Raw genomic sequence first — 24,174 nt, forward strand, 5'->3', positions numbered from 1 at the left:
AAAAAGGTTGTAACCCCCCTATGCCCTTAATAAACTTCAATAGACTTCTTAACTAAAAATCTGATTTAATCAGTGTTGCCACTGGTATTTTTAGAAGCTTCATCAAAGATTTATATTTTTCTTTTAGGTTTAAAAGCAAAAATTTTAGATCTTTCATTAGTAAAAAAATAAATTTAAGGGTAATGTTGTATTTAAAAGTATAAAGTTACTAAAACAATATTCTCATGCTATTTTAGATGTGTTTTTAAAATAAAATGTTTTTAAAAATGTATGTTGTTTGTGTATAACAGTTTTTTTTATATAATCTAAAATTCATAAACTTGTATGTATAAACAGGTTTTCAAGCTTTATTTGCATAATTATAAAATTAAAAATTACTCATGGATTTCGAATTATATGGCCACCCTGCTTTATAATTATATTAAGGTAGCCACTGGTCATTAGAAATTTCATCAAGGTTTTTATTTTCATTGAGGATTTTCTTTCAGGCAAATTAGAAACTCTATTTTAACCGTTTTAAAGAGAAAACTAAGTTTAGGGTTGATAAAGTTACAAAACTACTAATAGTATACTGAAGTAGTACTTAAAGTGTTTTTTTTATAATAAAACTCTTTAAGATGCTGCTTTTTCAAAGGTTTATAATATCAATTTTTATCTGATCTAATATTTTTTATTTTAAACTTACAAAGCTGTCCCAATTTCTAAGTTTTTCAATGATTTTATTTTTAATTCTAGTTTGATTTTTGGTTATATGCATAGCATTAAAGTCTAGAGTTTTTCACAAAATTTTAAGTTTTAAAATTTTCTAGGTAAAATTGACACCTTATCATAAAATTTAGATTGAATTTCAAAAATAATGTGACATGAGTTTGGCAGAATACATCTAAAAAGGCCAAAACTTTTAATAACCTTAAAAGGTTTGAATTAGCTTTGGTTGGCTTGAATTAACCTTAATTTTTAAAAACTGGTCTGAGTGAGTGGAAACCCTGATATAAATAAAAAGTGCAAACTACAGTGGTGAAAAAAGAATGACTAAATAAAAATATATCTTTTTTTTAAAATTTAATCAATGTTATTTAATTTTCTAAGCAAGCTGCTACTAATTTAAAATTAAGTACTTATGTTTTATTGTTTTTGATAGAAAACTTCAAATTTTAAGTTAAAAAATAAGTAAAGTAAACAGTAAAAGCTTATATTTTTTTAATTTCTTTGTACAACCAGCCTATAACACTGAGGGTTACATTCTCTTCATAAATTTTGAGAATAGTTTTGTTTCAATTTTTGCAAAACCACCCAAATAATCTAAGAACCACTTACCAACCAAAGGTAAGGGCAATTGGTAACAGTGATAATATACCATAAGTTTTATTTTATTTTATTTTTTTTTTTTTTTAAGGTAGAAAAACATCAGAAGAACCCACTCATGAGAGTTAATGTTATAAATACTTTGTATATGTCATTGAAATTTATTTTAGTTTTAACTTCTTAAAAATTAAAAAACAATTTAATGATATGTATATTTTGAAAGAACCCACTCTTATTGAAAATTTAAATTTATAGACCAAAAATTCGAACCATGAGCTATTCAAGTACCAATAATATTGAAATTTAAAAAAAAACTTCAAAATGATATCCAAAGCTTAGTTATTAATTAGTTCAGATGAATGTCTATATAATTGTCTTAGCTTCACACTGTTTATACTTTTTTGTTGTTGGCTGATGTTATAGTAATTTTTAAGCTACTCCCTATTTTTATGCTTGAATAGTCATTAGCATAATGCATTTAAACGAAATACCGAAAATAGCAACTTAAAAAAAGAGGCAACTATTTAAGTAATTTATTACATGCTACTTACAATATTATCATTAAATAAACATTATATATGTCACAATTATTCATAAATTTCTTAAAATTTCAAAATTATGTTCTTAATTTTGATTTCATTATTTTCATCATTTTTAGTCAATACCTAAGAAAGGTTTTACAATTTATACATTACACATAGTAAATTTTATTTAAAAACTGTATAAGTATAACTGATAAAAGTTACTTTTTGATGATTTATTACATTTAATATTGCAATTTAATAAAAATTTGTCGTTTTTTTTTACAGATTATGTAACTAAAGCAACCTATCTAAAATTTTAATATTTTCTACTTAAAAAATCGATGTTCGTAAAAAATATTCGTAAAAAGTGCCCAAGTGTTTTTAAGTTAATTTTTTTACTTTAACATATTTCTTACAACAGTTAAGAATAATATGTTTTAATGTTTGTAATTTTTATTTGTAAAATATATAATTTTGCATGTGTTCTTAACTTATACAAAGTAAAAGACTAAAGTTTATTTTAGTAATTTAATTACTAAACAAATACGTAACTGCTTTTAGAAAAAGTGTAATGTAAGCTGCTAGCTGAGGTAACAAATTTTGATACAAATTATACTTTCATTCAAACAGTAATTAATTAAATAACGTTATAATTATTTCGCTCAAAACACAATTAAATTGTTAAACTGAAGTATTTATTTACATGTTGTATTTTGCTAAAACAAAATTAAAAATAGTTTTTAGATCGGTCGTTACCAATTCAATATAAATTGCTTGAACTAAGTATACGCACATATTCTTTATTAAGAAAGTTAGTTGTTTTAATTTGAATAGTAAATAGTTACGTTATGCAAATGAAAAAAGTTTGTTAAAATTATGTGAAGTAGTAACTCTAATATGATCAATACTTACTCATTTAATTTATTTTAATTGATATTTATTAACAATATTTTTTTTAATTTGAACTTTTTTAATTCACCCGAATGATAAACACTTATGTACTATGTAGTAAATTATGTATAATAAATTATTAAAATTACGAATGATATTAGTTTTATTTTCCTTTCAAAACTTAAAATCTAAAAAGTTTAAGTAAGTACTTTTTAAAGCTTTTTAAATTCCAATTGAAAAACGTAATTTCTGTTTAAAAAAAGTTTAAAAACAATTTAGTGAAAGTAAACTGTTTTAGCTCTGCTACATCTTTTTTGTTTATTCGATATTCTACTCATAACTTTGATAACAACATTAGGCTGGTAAAAGTTGACTCAAAATTTTATAAATCTTGTTATTAGTAAGTAGTTTATTCACCATAGCAAATGTATATACAAAACTTTTGGTTTAATTTAATTCATTTGTTAGTAAGATTAAAGCAAAAATTTATTACATACAATATTACATAATGTTGAGGAATAAGCTGCAATTTGTAATAGTTTTTTAGAAAAAATCTTGGCAACTAACTAAAACTAAGGACAATTTTTTATTTGTAAATTTTATAATTAAGATTAAGGATTAGAGTTTAAAAACTAGTGCATGATAAAAGAGATTTTTTGTGTTTCAAATTTAAGCCTTAAAATTAAGTTAGACGGTGCTACTATTCAGTTTTATAACATGCTAATGTTTTTACTAAGCTAAGGTTTGTATTCATAGTTGATATTGGGCGGCTTAATAATTTTTGAAAAGTAGCAATAATAACTTTGACATAGTAGTTTTTAATTTAAAGTCCTTATTGTTATATAAAACTAAAAAAAAAGTGCCATTTAATTTATTAATTAATCTATAGACATAACTGTAGTAACTTTTTAATTTACTTCAAACTTAAAATTTCACCTCCTTTTATTTTTTATACATAAGAGAATATGATGCTGCTCTTACCATAATAAATTTATTTAGATCTTTTAATAGACTTTTATATTCAAGTTGGAATAGCCAACTATTTCCAGCTATTTTCAGAGTCTTTACAAAACATTTGATTTTACTGTTTTATAAACCTTGTAAAATTGTAACCTAAAATCTTACAATAAATACAAGTATATTTACTTACTTGTGTAAAGTTTAGTATCAAAATTTTTCAATAATTATTCTCAAATTTATACTTTAGATATATTTTCATCAAGGTTAGCACAGGGTCCAAAAGATTTGCCTGATCCATAGCTAGTGTTTAATTAAAATTAATGATACAATAAACGTCCAAAACCTACTCGATGGTCCAATTCAATTTGTTGTTAAGGGCTTAGAGTTTAGTACGGAAATAATTACAAGTGTTGATTGGTATTTACAAGCTTTACATATGATTTTTACTAATAATAGGTACAGGGTTTTTTATTTCCTAGAAAATTGCAATATTTCTAAAAGTTATTAGATTTCCATGAAAAAATAAAAAATTGCTAAAATTCCTAGAAATTTTGTTTTTGCTTGGTGGTGAAATTTTAATATAACTATTTTTTTTGTTAACAGGGTTGGTGAAAAATTTGGAATGCTGGAAAAACCTATAATTTTAAACAAAAACCTTGAAAAACCTAGAAATTTGATAAAATTTTTAATGTAAAGTAATTTTTTCCAGATACAATAAATCTATCATATTGAAAAAGAAAATAATTAAATGTTTTTTTATTAAAAATTTCATTTTAAGTAGCATCAAACTATGTTTTTAATATTGCTACACTATTATGTTGATTTTTAGCCTTAATTTTAATCTAATTTTAACAATAGACCATGAAACATACTATTTAAAAAACCTAAAAATGAATTGATAAACTGAAACAAAAAATTCATAAAACCTTTTGTAATCCTGTACAACTTTTATTTATGTTTTAGATTTGTAACTTAAAAGAAAGAAGACATTTAAAACTAAAAAAAAAGTAAAAAACTACGCAATATTTTTATATAAACTTACTTTAGTTCTTCTGTAAAGAGTTAAAAAGGGTCTTTAAAAAGTTTGGAATTTTCCCCCAAGGCCTGCAGTATTGCAATTTAGTGTTTGGTTTTTAGTTTTTGACGTCTTTTGTTCAAAAATGACGTCACAAAAATGTCACTTTTCGCCTTAAAGACTTATTTCGGAAAACTATTCTACAAATAGTCAAAAATATTTATTAAATAAAGTTTCGGCTTCTTCGGTAAGGTCTGTAGTTTTGGAATTTAGTCTTTGGTTTTTAATTTTTAACGTATTTTCGAAAAATGAAGTCACAAATAAGTCACTTTTGGCCTTTAAAATTTGCTTAAAAATTTTTCTATGAAGAGTCAAAAATGGTCTATAAAAATATTTGGGAGTCTTTCCAAAGGTCTGCAGTTTTGCTATTCAGTCTTTGATAAGTAGTTTTTGACGTATTTTGTTCAAAAATGACATCACAAAAAAAAGTAACTTATAGCTTTAAAAAACTTGTTTTGAAGAATTCTGCTATAAAGAGTCAAAAATAGTCTTTAAAAAAAGTTTGGGCGTCTTCCCCAAAGTCTGCAGTTTTGCAATTCAGTCTATGGTTTTTATTTTTTGACGTATTTGATTTAACAATCACGTCAGTAAAAAAACATTTTTAGCCCTGAAAAATTTTGTTACGGATAAAGTTACTCTTATAAAAAGTCAAAATCGACTTAAAAAAAATAATTTTATAGTTAGCTGAAAATTTTAGTACATTTATCTATTTTGCTTTATCTTGTATGTTAGATCTTTAGTTTACGTTTTATCGTTTCGATACTTTGCAATTATGTTCTGATAACTTCCCTTAAAAGGACTCTTTTTTGTCAATTCAAATAAACTTTTATTGAGGACACTAAAAGACGAAAATCCGGTACAAATCGTGAATCTACGTCTATCTTGTGTGTTAAACCTCCAGTTTAAGTCTATCGCTTTGATACTTGCCACCTAGGTACGCATTATAAGCACAGCGCTAGAAGGAGTACAATACCGGCAGTTCGTACGTATGAAATTTTAGTCATTTTTTACATAATTATACATTGCAAATTTTAAAAGTATTTACAAACTGCTATTACATCAGTAAGTAGCTGACTTTTCACTTTAATTACAAAAATAAAGTAATTTGTTTTAGTAAACTTTAAAATAAATTGATAAACTTTGTCAGTTATTCTACTAAGTACACAGTAACCCCTCGCTTATTTACGCACATTGTGTTCACAGAAAAAGTGCGTAAAGGTATGAGAGATCGTAAAAAAACGTGAGGTACCAAATATACTTACTATAATGGTTATTTTTCGATATCGCTTTTAGTTAAAAGCAGACTTGAATTTTTCCACTTTTTACCAATTTGTTTACTTTATTTATAAATATGAAAACAAAAGATAAAACTATACATATATTATAAAAAAGGATTTAAGCTTATATAAAATAATAATACTTGTAGAAAAACTTTACTTTTTTTAATAATAAGTAGATTTCATCTTTAACTTCATTTATATGTCACTTATTTGATACTTAACTTTTATATTCTAATCTACTTAGAAAATTTAAACTATAATTAAGCATTTGTTTACATTTAAGAAATGGTGTAGTGTCTATATTAATTTTTGTTTCTATAGGCTTTTATAAAAAATATGCATTTGGATTAACGGATTTCTTCTTTTGAACAAAAATATATCAAATATAAGAAAAATTTTTAATAAAAATTTTTCATGTTACTACAACTTTTTTAAACATGACCTTTGCCCAAAACTTCTGAAAAATGAAGTTTCTGATATACTGAGGTATAACTAAATGATTGTCAATTAGTTACGGAACATAATTTTGCAAAGTCTTAAGACATAGAAAGCATTTAAAAACTTATTTTAAGTTAAAAATATACAATAAACTTATATTGTGCAATATTAAAAAAAATTAAAACTTTTATTTTTTGAAATTTTTAGAGTTCTAAAATGCGTAACTAAACGAGAGTGCGTAACGTCACGAGTGCATAAAGATGCGAGAGGTTACTATACTTTAATTTGTTAAAATTATTTTTGAACTTTACTACATATTGTACTAGCATTTTAAGACAGTATTTAAACTTTGACATATATATATTTTGTTCATTTGTTTTTTAAGTAGATTAATGTTGTTTTATGTGCAGAACCTACTTTATTTAACTACTTGTATTTAAATTTTATTTCATTAAATATAGTGAAATATATCGTTAAAAATTATATAAAAAATTAAAACTTTTATTAGTGTAACAGATAGAATTAAAATCTTTTTTGAAATTATTATTGAAGTAATAAAAATTGTTTGTTTAATTTAAAAAACTATAAATTTTTTTTTTATATCACATTGGTTTAAAAATTATTAATATAATCTAATAGGTTTAACAAGTTAATATAAAAGTATTTGTAAATTAAAGACCTAAAAAAGACGCTAATTCTTTTTAATAATACTTTTCATTTAAAAAAATATGATTTGGTTTAAAAAATTCTAAATTAAAATTCAACTTTGTTTTGAAACGTTTCTAAAACACTCAAAACTGGTTTGTAATTTTACTAGACTTAATAAAGAACCTTAACTTTTTTTTAATCTGGTAATTTTCGTCGTGAGGAAATACACTAATGAAATATTTTCAAAACAATTCATTTTCTATGACTTAAAATTAAAATGATTCGATAATCAAAAACTAAGTTTAAAAATCAAAAACCTTGAAGAAGACACCCATAATATTTTAATTAACAAATTTTGCCTCCTTATGGGAGATTTAGCCAAAACAAGTTTTTTTGTGACGTCATTTTGGAACAAAATACGTCAAAAATTTAAAATAGAATACTAAATTGCAAACTACAGACTCACAGAAAGGCTCCTATACAATTTAAGACCAATTTTGACTCTTTGGAGGAGAATTAGCTTATGCTAGGTTTTTATAATGAAGTTTTTTTTTTTTACGTATATTTTTTTGCAAAATATAAAAATAAAAGACTAATTGCAAAATTACAAACTTTTGGAAAGACGCCCATACCTTTTTGAATACCATTTTTGACTCTGTATAGAAGATTTAGCCGAAACTAGGTTTTAAAGGCGACACATGACTTTTTTTATGACGTAATTTAAAATAAAAATGTCAAAAATTAAAGATCGAAGACTGAATTGCAAAACAACAAACCTACTTTAGGGAGACGCCCATACCATTTTTAAAGACTAACTTTGACTCTTGTAGGAGAATTCTCCGAAACCAGTTTTTTTATGATATCATATATAGAAAAAAATTTACTTCTATTATGACGTAGTTTAGGCTATTTTAAAAATTGTATACTTAAAAATAAAAGCTTTTTTCTGAAACTTCAGACCTTCTAAAACAAGAATGTACTGTTTTTTAGTGTATACTTAATTTCTATATGATAAATTACCTTTTGAAATAAATTTCGAATACTTTGCGAATACTTTGCAAGTACTACACTAAATGCTGCAACTTTTTATGTATATATCGTGTTTATTTACAAGTTATTTTTGTACTGACATTTAAGTTTTGTATATTTTCATTTGATATATATGTAGAAAGCAACTTATTATATATTGAAAAGTATAAACCAAAGGAGTGTTGAGCGAAATTAAATATTTTAGTAAGAATTATTTGAAACTTTAAGAAGAGTCTGGTACTCCAAGGCTACTCAGGTCAAGCAGACTAGTTTAATATTGTTAAAAATCTTCCGACTAGTTTATATGACTTTATATATTATAAACAAATTATTTGTTTTCCTTACAATTGTTAAGTATCTTTATTGTTTTTATGACCTTTCAAATAATCAAGCTCTAAATTATTTCTTTGTTAACACTGTTTTTATCCATTCTACTTTTGTAGAAATAAGAGAAAAAATTAAGATTCATTATTTCTTTAAATAAGTAAATAACTATATATTTCAATATAATTCTTAAAAAAAATCACTTTGAGTAAGGGTTGCCACACATTGAGGGAACGAGAACAAATAAAAGTTTTTAAAACACTCAGTATAATTGAAACTAAAAAAAATCAGGCTTGTTTGAATGTTGTTATTGATAAACTGAGACTAATTTGGATATTTTCATAAGTGTAAGACTAATTTTACTACTTTACTATATTTTGTCTAAAAATTGTGATATATAATTTTGTTTAAAATGTTTAAAATGTTTAAAAATTTTGTTTTAAGCTTAATTATTAATAAAAAAATAACTTAGTGTTTCTGAATGATTTTGTTTTAATTTTTCACAAACTTACTTAGGACAGTTTGATATTTTTTACAAATATATTTTGCACAAAGACAGTTTTGAACAGATTGAATTTATTTTTATATAGTTTTTTTGTTTATTTATTTTGCTATCATTATTACCCTAGCCCTTATACTAAGTCAGTAAATTGTTTATTCTTCTTACTTAATTTTCGTTATCATATATTTTTTTAACTATTACTGTTACTTCTAAACATTACCTATACTTAGTATTTTTTACTTATTTATATTTTTTAGTTTATTTTTTTTATCAATTTTTCAAATTAACATTTTTTTTTTATTACCATTACCTCTAGCTTTTACCCTTTGTCAGTATTTTTTACTCTCGTGCAAAATATTTCTTGACGCAAATGTGTCTCCTGCAAGAGTGAGTTCTTGTGCTGAAACGTCCCTTCTTGCAAAAGTATCTTCAGGAAAAAGTGTCTTCTTGCATTTTTGAACCGTCCTCCTTTGTAATAACCAACGTAAAAATACTACTTTTAAGAAATAATGTGATAAAAAAACAATAGTAGAGCATTAGTAACGACAACGAGTATTTATGAAATTAAAATCCTAACTGTAAACTTTTACTACAGAAACTTCTCTTATTATTGGTTTCAGAAAGTTCTTTTTGAGTTGGAAAGTATTTCGTTGGCTGCAGACTTTGAAATAGAGAACCGCATTTGGCCGAGTGGCCGCAGTGTTACATCCATATCTAGTTAAACTAATAATACATTTTTGATATACTTGTAAATTAAGTTCATAAAGTAGTTAAAACTAGTACAAAACTTTTGAAAAACGAAGCGAACTCAGCTCAAATGAAGCATTTTCAAATTTTATGTTAATCTGAAGCTGACTTTGCATTTTTTTTTTTGAAAAATTCATATAGCTTTTATACTTTTTAGGCTAGTATTTGAATTTAAATTTTTTTAGTTGTTATCCTTTTCTTGTTGTTCTTGTTATTAGGTTAATATTTTGTTAATAAGTTTTTACTCATGTTTAATATTTTTTTTTAATTTTTTCATTAACTCAGGTGAACTCAATTTTTAAGGTTAAAGTCAATTTTAAGGAACCAGAAAAGGTTTAATAAAGTAAGTAATTTATGTTTTTGAAATATATATATGTTTTTCTGCTCATTTTATTCACAAGGTTGCCAAAAAACCAGGAATCCTGGATAAACCTGGAATTTGATAATTTAGGCTAAAAGAAAAAACCTGGAAAAATCTTGAATTTTGAACAAAAACCACTAAAAATCTTGGAACTTTTAACAAAAATTACTAAAAAACCTGTAAAAATCTGAACTTTTAAATAATTTTTACCTTTTAAATAGTAAAAATTTAATTTGACACAAAAAATTAACCATTTGGATTTAATTTTTTTGTTTTCATCAAAAATTTTTTATTTAAGTACACATTTAAAGAAGATTTAGAGTATTTTTTCAATATTTTTATACTACTTAGCACAGTTTTTAACTACTAACTTAGCTGTAAACTAAAATTAAACTAAAAAACGTGTACTTCTAAAAACCTAAAAATAATTTTAAAAACTGAAAGAAAAATTCTTAAAAAAGTTTGGTAACTCTGTATTTAGATTAGTGGTAGTTGTTAGAAACAGTTTGATTTTTATGTATAGAAGACACTATGTTATTTTTACAACTTAAAAGTTATCACGTCTATTATATACAAATAATATAAACATTACTAGTTTTAGGAAAATTTAAATTTTAAACATTTATATTTTCTTTAATTTTAAACTATCATTACCTATAGCAAACAAAAATATTTAAACAAATATAGCTTTTTTGTCCATTTACTTTATTTACGATATTAGTTATTTTTTGTTCGAAAACAAACAATTACTCAGTTAAATAACTAACAAGGCTGTATTCTAAATGAATACGTTTCAACTATGCATGATGGGACACTTTTGAAAGAGGACAATTTTGGAAGACATTATTACATAACGTCACTTCAGAGGTGTCAGTTTTGCACGAGTGGAACATTGTTTTACTTCGTTCTGGTATATAACTAATTTCTTATTTTAGTTTTTATACTACTGTTATCCCTAACCTTTACCCTTGGTCGTAATTTTTTCAATTTTTTTCCAACTTTTACTGTTGTTCCTTACCCTTGGTTGGCAATATATTATTACTATTTTTGTTATTTAATATTTTTATTTTTTTGCACTCGTACATAAATGACTCTTTGTGAAAAAGTTTTTTCGTGCAAAAGTGACTCTTAGTGCATGTTTGACCCTTAATGCAATAGTGTCTTTGTGAATATTTAACTGTTTACCTTTATAAATTCTTAAAAAAATCCAATATAAAAATTTATAGTTTGGGAAACTTGTTGTTAATAACAAGTTTTCTTTAATTACCACAAGATTTTTGCGTTGCCAGTATATGCAACACTTAGATAAAAATGATGGGAGTTGTTCCAAATTTCAACACACCCTTGTCTGAAATAAAATAAAAACAATTAAAGGGAATCAATATGGTACAAACATTGAACCTAGGCTAAAGTTCATACTTTATGTGAACCTTCATACCTTCTAGATTTTACACAAATTTTATAATTTTCTCTTCCAACAATAGCTTATATCTACTTTATCTTTATAAAAAAATCCTTTAACTTATATCTCTTTATAAGATTAATATAAGCAGTAAAACAATGTATAGTTTAGTAGATTATAGGTTGTACAGTTGTTATTGTATTGATGTAAGATACAGTAGTAGTATCAAAATAGTTGAGTATATTTTATCTTTTTGAACACTATTTTTCCAAATATTTGTATATAACTTATAAAAAGAGTCTCAGCCGTTGAAAAGAATTATTATTTGTTTTTGTATTTTGGCTGAGTAATACTATATATAACATTAACTATCTATACATAATTTTTATCTGATCTTATAACAACCTTTTTTATTTTTGAGTTTAAAGTGATGATAACTAAGAACAAAATTTACTTAATTGATCTTGAACTATTTTATCATTATTTCAGAACAAAAAAATTCAACTTATGGGTAATTTTCCAATGAAAAACGGGTCTAGTAAAGGTGGTGTTGCGAGCAAAAAGCATATGGAAATAATTAAAAATGCTTTAAAAGGTATTATAGATGGTTACATGGAATTCCTATGCGAAATAGCTCGCAAATATTCGATCTGTACCAATAACAAAGAAGCAAACGAAAGGTTGTTTGATAATGTAAAAAAAGAGTTATTTAGTTTTGTATCTCAGCACATAGATTTTGTTTCAACCAATCAGTACTTAGTTACACTTGAAGACAAAGTTCTCAATAGATTTTGCTTAAGGTGTCTAGACTCCGCTGATAACTTTATTGACTTCAAAAAGTTCATTAAATTTTGCCAAGGTGCATGCAGAAACGATTCTTTTGTAAAATGTGTGACTGACATTAATTTTAAAGAAACAGGATTCACTTTGCTACTGGAGCGTTTGTTTACGAAACCATTGGCTGAAATAACTGAAAAAAAGTTAGTTGAACTTGATAAGATCTCTGTTGTGAATTACGAAACTTGGCAAACGACAAAATGTTCTTATGCAGAACTAAAATCGAAAATTACAAGACGACTTGATGATTTCAAGAAAAAAATTGTGTCAATGGGCCGTCTTGAAGAACTCACATTCGTTTATGACGAAACAACTCAGCATTTAGTGTCTAATAAAGATTGCAGTATTTGCTTGAAAACTTATGAAAAAGGTGAGAAAGTTAGTCGGATGCCGTGTAATCATTTTTTTCATAGACATTGTATTGAGAAATGGTTTAAGCCACCTAATGCACAAGATTCAAACAACAGAAATAGAAACCGAAGTATGAGTAGTAGCAGTAGTATGAGTAGTTTAAGTAGTATGAGTAGTTTAAGTAGTATGAGTAGTTTAAGTAGTATGAGTAGTAGAAGTAGTATGAGTAGTAGAAATAGTATGAGTAGTATCATTTATAGCAGTAGTTTGAGTAGTAGTGGTAGTAGTAGTAGCTCGAGTAGCAATAGTAGTGATAGTAGTATGAGTAGCAGTAGTAGTATTAGTAGTTTAAGTAGTGTGAGTAGTATGAGTACTACTAGTAGTGTTAGTAGTATAAGTAGTTTGAGTAGTGATAGTGAAGGCGAAAATGATATGTATAGCAGCCCACAGCTCCCAGATGTTTCTCGTAATTCTGAAGTACTTAACACACATACACGTTCCCTTGTTTCTACACATGCAAGCGTTTCTGAAACTCAAATATCACCTTCAGTTTCAAGATGTGCACCTAGGTCGAGTGTGTTGAACAGTAATAAACGAAAAGAAAACGTTTCTAGATCAAGCACAACAAATGAAAGTAGTCTTATAAGAAGCCAACAAACAAACAGCTCTGATCGTACAAGAAGCGTACAAAGACATGGAAGCAGAGCTTCTACTGTTGATCATAGGCCGCCAAAAGTTAAAAAAAGAGTAGCTTTGAGTGATGTTACAAGCGAACCAACACAAGCAGTTCCACCCTTTCCTAATGTTTCTGATGACTCTAATGCTAGTAGAAGAACTAGTATGACTGAGGGAAGTAGGTTTGTTACAAGCCCATCACCATCAATACTGCCGCCTTTGTCTACTACTTCAAACAACTCAACTGATAGTAGGAGAAGAACTTCTGCTGTTAGACCACCGGCAATTAGTAGGAGAACAACTATTAGCAGGGCTTTAAGAGGTATTACAAGCCAACCTCCACCAACAGTTCCAACATCTTCTGATACTTTAAATAACTCAACTGGTGGTGGAAGAAGAACTTCAACTGTTAGACCATTTAGTAGGATTTTTAGACGTCTTACAAGCGCTTTAGCACGCAGATCTTCAAATGACTTTACTCCTAGTAGGAGAAGGACTTTTAATGAGGCATTCGGTAGAAGAAGAACAACTGTGAGCAGTGAGGTAAATAGTGCAGGTCTTCCACCGACACCACAAAATTTTCCGTCCAACGATCTTGAACAGCCTGATGGCGATTTCGAGTCTCCCCGATCTAGACAACGTTTTCCATTGAGTTTGAGTGACATCATTAGGGATCTTTTGGAAAATTCAGCCAGGAGCCGTTCAAAGCAAACCTGCCCGAACTGCAGAAACAAGTGCTGCTGAAAATCATCCGAAATTTTTTAAACTGTTTCGTGTATAAACACCTAGTTGTTTAATTTTACGCAGTGCCTTAACACAATGGTTACTGCGCAGCGGACATTGTCGAAACACTGGTTAGTGTTACATTTTATTAGGCACTACTGCAAGTATATTTTGCTTTATTATAAATTTCTAACAATGTTTTTCTGACAAATATTAATTTTATTGTTTTGCTTTGTTACTACCTTTAATAGTTTTTTTTTTTTTTTTGTAGGTTAAATAGTTTAAAAACTTTTGAAGCTAAGTTTACTATTGGTAATAAAAGCTACACATACACGTGTTAAGTGAAAATGCTTTTTAATATTTATGCATTGTTCAACATTCAATTGAGTTAGTACGAAACAAATTTTATCATTCCAGTTAAAAAAAAAATCTAATTATTTTTTTAAATAAAAGCTTCTTCTATAGTACCTTATTTAGCTTAGATTAAGACTATAAGTTTTTTCATGTGAAAGTCAAGTTTTTATTTGTCTGCTTGGCTATGAAATCTTTTGTTTTAGTGAATAACAAATAAATCTGCTGTTTTAATTATCTATTAACGTTAGTTGTAGTAGTATTGCAGTGTTAAAAGGAAGTTATAATGTTATAAGTTAATTCGTGCCTATGAAAATATTTGCTAATGCCTTTGTTTATTTTAATAGTTTTTGAAACTAATTTTTATTTGTTATTTATACAAAATTGCTAAAAATACTTTTTATTCTTAAATAATATTATTATGTTTAAAAAGGTAATAGTTTGTAATTAAAAAAAAAAATTAACGATATAAAGTTTCAAAATTTTTACCAGTACTTTAGTTTAAATTCTTAGAGCTTGCTATATGTTATGTCAAGCTGTTTGGATATAGTAGTTTGTAAATAAGGATTTAAATTTTAGATATGATAAAAGGAGTAAATACTAACTTGGCATTACTTGTTATTAGTTTGTTAGTATTTTGTGTTACCATGATTTAACTCAAGGGTGGACAATTGTTGTATTACGGTTCCTTATTAACAGATTACTCTTAAGTTTAGACCAAAAGTGGTAGTTATAATTCGGCTTAGTTTAAATTGTTGACTTCTCAAAAGCTTACAAAGGTTAGCATATATAGTTTGTTGAACGGCAAATTAAAGGCTTAAAAAAATTAATCTAAGGATCTGAAGTACGAAAAAGCTTTTTGGTTATTGATTCTTACACACCATTTGAACACCCTTTAAACTGACTTAGTAGGTTTAAATATATTCTTTAAAGTTATCAAAAAAACATTGGTGACTTGAAAATTGAATATAGCATACCTCTTTACGTATTGCAATTAATTGACAAACTTTTCATATTGAACCTATAAACCATTTACTGTATTAAAAAGGTTATACATTTTTTTTATAAAATATTTACTAAATAAGTAGCTACATATAATAATTTCAAGCACAAATGATAACTGTACTGTACACTTAAGCTTAAATAAAATATTTTTAAATCTCAAAAGTTAATCATTTTCCTGAAGAAAATTCAAAATAGTTATTAAGAAAGTTCTTTCGAGGTTTTTAGAAGTAAATTCTACTTAAATGTTTTAAAAACTTAATTAGTCAAAACACAGCAAAATATTAGAAACTTTCAGTTCAAATTGTACTCGAAAATCTATTGTTTTATACGTTACGGTTTGCAACACTTACTAAAATGTACATGAATCATTAAAGTTAACTATAACATTTTTATAGAAATTTTAAACTTCATTTATTGGGCTAAAAAGGGAATTAAATGGCCATTGACTATAAGAAAATAATTTTGATGAATGTAAATCTAACTAAGTGATTAAAGTAGTTCATTAAAGCTTTATTTCTTTATTCTAAAATTGGTTTCGTTAATTTTGTGCACAAAATATTTCATAAGTTATGTAAGGTTTAATCCAACCAGTTTTGGTCTTTTACAGTTTGAAAAACTACTTAATTTCTTTACAGCTTTAGTCAAAAGATTGAATGCAGAAAGTTACAAATAAATTCATGAACTACTTATTAAAAAACATAAAAAAAACTTTTTTTGTATACTAAATGTTTATCGAAAAATAAGATATACTATTTGAAAATAAAAGTTTTAAGTCTTTTTAAATTGATATTAGAAAACAAGAAAAGAAAATAGGCATCGAAAATTCAGTAGTAAAAACGTAGAAAAAAATTATACTTTTAACAACATGTTTGTAAATTTTATATAGAATCCTTGTCATATTTGCTAGAACATAAAAGAAATCAGAGTTGTCTGTGACAGGTTTTTTTAAGAAACTTTACTCTTAAAAATACCTATAAGTTTTCGCAAAGAATAGCACTTTTTTAGTGATATATGATGCATTTTATTTTTTTTATATTCAAAGAACTTCGACTTCTTTGAAGTTATAACTAAACCAAAAAATTTAAATTCTAAAAAACTTATTTGTATTTAAGCTTTTAAAACATTTTTGAGCAGTTGCTGTAAGCCTTAACTCTGAGATAACTTTTAGGGCTTGTCAAATTGTTTTAAAACTCCAAACAGCAAAAGTTTGATACATTATAGCTTCAGTAACTTTTGATACATTGAACAAAAATACAATTAAACCAAATTAAAAAAAAAGCTTTAAACAATCAAATAAAACTTTTGTTTTAATTTTTAGTCACTAAAACGGTCAAAGGCCGCTTGCCAGCCCACTACTCCCTAAACTGTTTCAAAAGCAGGTCAAAAACTGACAGATATCTTTGTAACAAAACCTGTGTTTATTGCAATTAGGTGTCAAAAAAGGGAAATTATTTTTCAACCCGGAGACTTAAATGCGTACTCAACTGTTTTTTATGTGTTTTTTTTTACACTAATAGTAGTTAACTATGATTCATTGATTTTGAAATGTTCAATTCAAACTTTTAGTACTTTTTTCAAAAACTGTACTTTTTACAGGAACTGGTTACAATGATTGTTGTTTTGAAAGTAAAATAGTTTTTGACTTGTTCTTAATTAATTTGAAAAACTAAAGTTATTTTAAAATTTAAGTCAGAGTTAAGAGTTAAGTTTGTGTATTTTTCTAGTTTATTTCAGAACTTTAAAATTTTAGTCAAAATCCTGGTTGTTTGAACCTTTTTGAAAAAATAGGTTGATTTTGATGACTCTAAACTTAGTTTGTTTGCTTAAATTATTTTTTTTAAATATCATTTTATTATTATACTTTTGGTTAAACATTTAAGCTAATTTAACAGTAATTGTTGAGTTGTTTCACTTATTTTCTACAATATTTTCGTATTGCGTTTTTTATTTGTTTTACTTTTATTTAAAGCGTTTAAAAACAATTTTATCTAAATTGTTTTCAGAATCTTTTTATATTGCGGCCGAAAACAAAAAATAAAAAGTTTCACGGCTAAAGTCATACACTATAACCTTTTTATGATACAATGTAACTGTTTTTCCTCTTTGTATCAGTTGGATGAAGAAAATTAAATGTAACAACACAATGAAATAACAATAAAGGTACACTATTTCTTTTGAAAGTATTAGCACATCAGATTTCACTGAAATTATGTAAACGTAAGCGGGCACTTCCACTCTGCGAGCAGTACGTTTCGCTCCTTTATGTTAATAGGTTGACCGAGAAAGCACAAAAGTATGTGATTCGAAATGGAGCAAGTACTACGATGCAAAGATTTTTACATTTAACTTACCAGTTACTGTTAATTTGTTTACTTTATTAATTACCACCGGGTTTCTGGTTATTTGCTGTTTAAGCAGTTGTTTTGGACTTTTTGAAAGCTTTTACTTTATATTCTAATTGTGGCATTTAGTTTAATCGTAATTTCTGAAGTTGTTAACTTTATTATTGTTTAACTCGATTAACTTTTATGAATATATTGCATTTCATAAACTGTTGTTGTAATGTTTCTCTCTTTTCATTTAAATTTGTTAATCACAAAAAGAAAACTTAAATAAAAAGTTGCTTCTGTTATCTTTTTTTTGCAAACAGAGTTTTTTAAACAACTCTGTTGTTAAAGAGAAAGTGCGTACTTAACTTGAAGTGCGTACCTGAAATATTTGTACTCAAGACCAAGGATTAAGGTGACTGTTGTTATGCTTTATGGTAGTTACCAACTATTTTTGTTAGTTTTGAAAATTTTCTTTTAAAATTTACAAAAGTTTGAAATATAGTCTTTTGAATAAAAAGAATATTTATTAAATACCAGTTGTATAAATATACGCTTTACAAACTATTGCTTGTCAAAGTGTTTTGCAAAGCCATAAGGTGAACAGCCTTTATGATGTAAAGATGTTCGACAAAGTTTACCAGAATAATTATTAACTTTCTTTTTAATTTCAAAACTGATAAAACTTTCTAATACGTTTTTTTTCTTACATTGTTAAATGCACTGTTAAGGATCAATAAATCAATCACGGTAAATGAGATTAAAATGTTTAAAAATCTCGATAATTTATTTACATTTTATTGCAAATAAATGAAAAATCGTTAAAGTAGTAATACATTATGATTAAATAAGATAACAAAACAAGAGTAAAAACTTGGCTTTTTAATTAAAAAATATTAGGTAAGTTGATTATTTTACCTGAATGTTTTACAAAAAGTCTAAAAGAAACTTTACTCCTACACTACAAAACCGTTTATCTCTTCTATGCTTCAAAACTAAATGCTGTTATGAAAATTCTACTAATATAAAAAGTTATCCATTTGTTCTTACAAAATACTTAACCGAAAAAAATTAATCTAATACTTGTTAATTTACTATTTAGTATTTTCATATTACTGACTATGTTAAAGGAATAAGACTTAAACTTAATTAAAGCTTTAAAAAAACAAACCATAAAATTTTCGATTACACTGATTACTTAAGTAATTTTAAAAGTTTACAAGCATTTACTCAGAAAAACTTGAAAAATGCAATTGATCTAAATAAAATTTTTTGTCTAATTCAGACGCTTGAATTATCTTGCTTGAAAAAATAAAATTTTGTTCACAAAGTGGTACATAGTTGCACATTTTGCTTACAAAGTGTAATAGATTTGTAAATTAGTTTCTTTGTAAATTAGTGGGACAAATTGTTTTAACTAAAAGACCAAAACTTTTTATAAGGTTCAGTTTTAGAAACGAATTTATTAGCAGTGATGTTTATTTTAACAATTAAACATGTTCGTTTACTTAAGTAAGGAATGTATAGTGAAATAAAAGTATTCTATAGACGTTTTTGACAGTGAGTTTAACTAATACAGCTAAAGTGTTCAGAAAATAGTTATTTTAATTCGTTTAAAAAATTATATATGTACAAAACCTTTAAATATTTTAGAAAAATTATTAGAAACAAAATTTTAGTTTTATATATATTGTCATAAAAGTAAATACCTATCAAAGTTATGTTAACGAATAATAACTAAATAAAGTGCTTTTAAAGCTAAAATAACGTATTTAAACTTTACATAAACGTTTGTAAAAGTTTATTTTTGACTTGTATATATGGACAAATCAAAAGAATCATGGTTTAAACTTTTCCGTTATTGCAATAGGTTTAATTATTTAAATAAAATGATTAATTTAAAACTTTGATCATTACCAAAATAACTTAATTCATTTATACGACATTATTCTGAAAACTAGTTACAACGTTAAATAGTTTAAGCAATTTTTAATGATATCTTAGGTAACGAAAATTGATATTATTTCTTTCATCTTTCAAATAAGCTTCAGATGGAATAATTTTTATCAACTTGTGTGTGCTTGTACATTAACAGAACGTTAATACACAAAGCTATATAATTTCTTATTAATTATTCATTCCTTTCTATAATTATAATATATTGAATAATATAATGGTATAAGCCTTTTAGTATTAAAAGATAAGGTTAGAATACTTAAAAACTAGTTTAGAAAGAATGATGCATATATGTTTAACAAAATTTATTCACAACGAACGGAAAAAATCTAAAAAAACAAATCAATTATTATCTTACAGATGTAAATCAACAACAACATTTTCTCTTTCATGAGGTCTTTTGGTCTTTTTATCATCAGCAACATTCTGTTGAAACATTATTTTTCAATGATAATGTAAAAATTTGTATAACATACTATATATTTTATTCACTTTGAATTTTCATAAAATTGGGAAAAAAATATTAACGTTAAACTCTATTGTTTTGTAATAACTTTTAATTAATTTTGTTAAAAAACAAAAAATTAAATCATTTAATGAAGAATGAAAATAAATATGGCTATAAATAATTATTCAAGATAAAAAATACTACTTGTTTACTTGTTATTTTAATTAGTGGATAAGAAGATAACCTAAAAATAATTCAGAGTTCTAAAACTCTTATATTTTTATCAATTAACTCGTTTTGAATATATACAAATGTATATTTAACTAACCGAATGAAAGATCTTTACTTCCATGATAAATGATGATATTCCCTGCTAAAATAATTTGATTCAATGCTCATCTACATTTATACTATATTAACAGTTTTAATTTTAATTCATATTTTATAAGGCGTTAAAATATTATTTTTATTAAATGCTTGCTAAATAAGAAAACTCTAAATAAATATAATATTAATATAAAATTATTGAGCAAAGCTTCAAAAATCTTAGTTAAACACTATATCACCTGTTTTTTGAATATTAGGAATTATTCTTAAGATTTAATCACAATATTAAAATAAATTAAAATAATTTCTTTTTTTAACTTAGAAGACTTATACCAATTATATATATGTATAGTATTATACTTTAACTACCAATGCAGATCATATCATAATTATATTAAAAAATATCGAAAAATGTTTATACACAATATATAGAATATAAAAATAGTTACTGATAAACTTATTATTTTTATTACTTTTTTGCTTTCAACATTCTTTTAGTTTTGCATAAACTTTAAATTAAAAAACAAATTATCACATAATACTACAGTTTTACTTGAATACTGTTTTGAACAATTTTTTTCATTATAAAACATATTTTTTTCAAAAGAACTAACTAACATCTAAAAGCATACTTTAGTTTTTAAACCAGACTGTTATAGATATACTAACGATGTAAAAAAAAATTCATACTTCATAAATTTTCATAAAACTTCATTAACTTACCAAATTTGTATAAGCCAGTTGCAAACTATAGAAGCCTATAGTTGTGAGAGAACTAGAACTAGTTTGATTCTTTTTTCATAGGGTTATATCAGCTCATTTATGCTGCCTTTTTCTATTTCGTTGGTTTTCTTGAACATTTTTTTACAATTCTTAGAAGACTGTTGATAACCTGACAATCTAATTACAAACAACTAAGGTGCATCAGTAAAACATATTTACAAACTACAACAACTAAAAAGACATCAATAACCAACAAAGAAACACCAACTTCGGTTAACAGTTACGCGAAAAGATAAGCAGCAAGTGCGTAATCGTACGACCAATAATACAGCAGACGAATCAAGACTATTGCAACAATTATAAGTCTAATTGGCTGGTTAGGATAAGCATCTGCTTCCCAAGCTAAATGTGCAAGATACAATATAAAAGAAACTATAGTTATTTGACACCAACCTAAATCACTAGTGAGAACTAGAAAGAAAAATCCCACACTAAAGTGAAGAAGTTCATGAAAGTAGTCTTTGTTGTTGTTAAACTGGTTAGCAACGTATGCAAAGTTATAGTGCATCAATACACCAATGAAAGCACAGCATACAATAACTTTGTAGAAAGCTTGTGGTGCAGTTATACAGGAGTTTGCAAAAGTGAAAAATATAGACTCAAGAATGGCACTATTCCATGGGTTGTGTTGTCTGTTTAGCAAAAGATCAATAGAGAAATGTCCCAGTTCATAGAAAATGTGATACCACATGATGATAATGTATACCCCAAGTAAAATGCAAGGCTAACAGCTATTAATTATTGAACGCTTTATAGAACTTTATATACAAATATTTAATAATCATAGTAGTTCAAAACTGTAATTTACAAGCAAAACATTAATCAAAGTTTAAGTTATATAAACATTAATCAGTAATTATTAACTTTTTTCCTTTCAAATATAAAAAACCTAACAGTATGTATATATATATATATATATATATATATATACATACTATTAGGTTTTTTATATTTGAAAAAAAAAAGTATATATATAAAGTTTTATTTAAAGATGCAAAACTCGAAGGACTCGAGTTTTAAACGATAAATTCAAATAATTCCAAAGGGTGATTTACAATATTGCATCCTTAAACCAGTTTAATTTAAACAATTGGTAATTAAATATAAATATTTGGAACACATCTTCAAACTCGATATTCTTATAAAATCATAAAAATAATTTCTATACACTTAGGAAAAGTTACGTATACGGGCCGAATCTGTTTAAGCAACTTGATCTAGCTATGACTTAGTGTTGAGTTATTCAAAAAACACATTTTTATTTTTATTATTATTTTTTAAAAGATACAATCAAGACTGGTTATGGACATGACTTTGAAAGGTATCCATAGCGTGCAACTCGGTAACCGAAAGATTCTTTGTGCACCAGGTACTAGGGCTAGGAGTTAGGACCAAATATATTGAGCGACTATTTTTTTGTTCAAAATAATAATTTTTGTTCTGAGTATACTATTAAAACATATTTATGATACTATTATCTATTATATGTATATACTGTTTTAATAATTTATATACGTTTTTTGTATTGATATGAATTTTTTACTTCGTAAAGCTAACTCGAGTCTTTTTTTTTTGTATCTCTATTGAGTTCTTAAACATAGATATATCAACATTTAAGCATTTATATTTTTTAGCTATAACTAAAAGCATTTTTGACGATCGACGGAAAAATTTTAACAAACTCTTTTACACTTTCAACAAATATATGGTGTTTTTTTTTAATTTTTTTTCTTGCAAAAAATATATGTATCAACTTACATTTCATACTGAAGGTCAACATCAGCAACTAACTAAATAAAAAAAAATTAACGTAGTAGTTTTGTTTTTAACTTATCACTTATATTTTTTCGTTAACTTACTTAAGAAATTATATTTTGAATGATGAATACCTTCTTTTATACGTGTTCTTACAGAAATATGAATGCTGTAAAAACATTTTACAGTATAACAAAATTGATTATTTATAACACAACTTATAGATATTGTAGAATTTGGTTTTACAATATTGTAAATATTTTTGTTTTTGTAATACAACTTTATATATATATGCTGATATTTTGTTACTTAAAACTTTTAAATAAATACTTTTACTTTTACAGTTTTACAATTAAAAGGTATAAAGAGTTTTTAATTAAAAAGTAAAATCTGAAAAAAAAACTCTTATTTTCTAAAGCCTTCAAATGGTAAAAATCAGTTGAAAATTCCAGGGTTGCCACTCGGTCAGGAAAATTCAGGAAATCAGGAAAAGTCAGGAAAAATTTTAAAAAAAGACAAATGTCAGGAAAAGTCAGGAAAAAATGGGGGGTTTTGAAAAAAAGTCAGGAAATTTGATAAAATTAAAAAAAAAGTCAGGTTTTGTCAGTTTAAAATTACAAAATTTCTTGTTTTCCAATACCTTCAAATGATAAAAACTAATTAAAAGTCCTTTAAAGTCAATAAAAAATTCCAAAATTTTCCTAGAAATTTACGAAAATATTAAATTTTATTTTCAATGCCTTAATCTGGTATAAATTAGTAAAATATCCTATACAAAACTGCAAAAATTTTCTATTAACATATTGAACAAGTACTCTACTTGAACAAGCAGATTTTGTAAGCTTTTTAGTGTTGATGATCTGTAGCAAGGACACTTCCATAGTGAAACTGTGATATATACAGAATAGTTTATCTAGCATAATTTTAGAATCAAAGTGTTTTTTGTTTAAGTAAATAATTAAGTTCATTTTAACTAAGAAGTTAGTTTAGTATTTTTTGTAACAAGTTAATGTCTATACTTTACCTCTTTATTTTTTCAAAGTTGTTTAATTTATAAAATAAGTTATAAGATAGGTATATAAGATTAAGTTTACTTATTACTTTTTTTTTGTAGAGTAACTTTTTTTTTAATTTGTAAAATAAATAAGAG

The sequence above is a fragment of the Thalia democratica genome, chromosome 1 (assembly GCF_965202585.1).
Source record: "Thalia democratica chromosome 1, ktThaDemo2.hap1.1, whole genome shotgun sequence".
NCBI classification, from domain to species: domain Eukaryota; kingdom Metazoa; phylum Chordata; class Thaliacea; order Salpida; family Salpidae; genus Thalia; species Thalia democratica.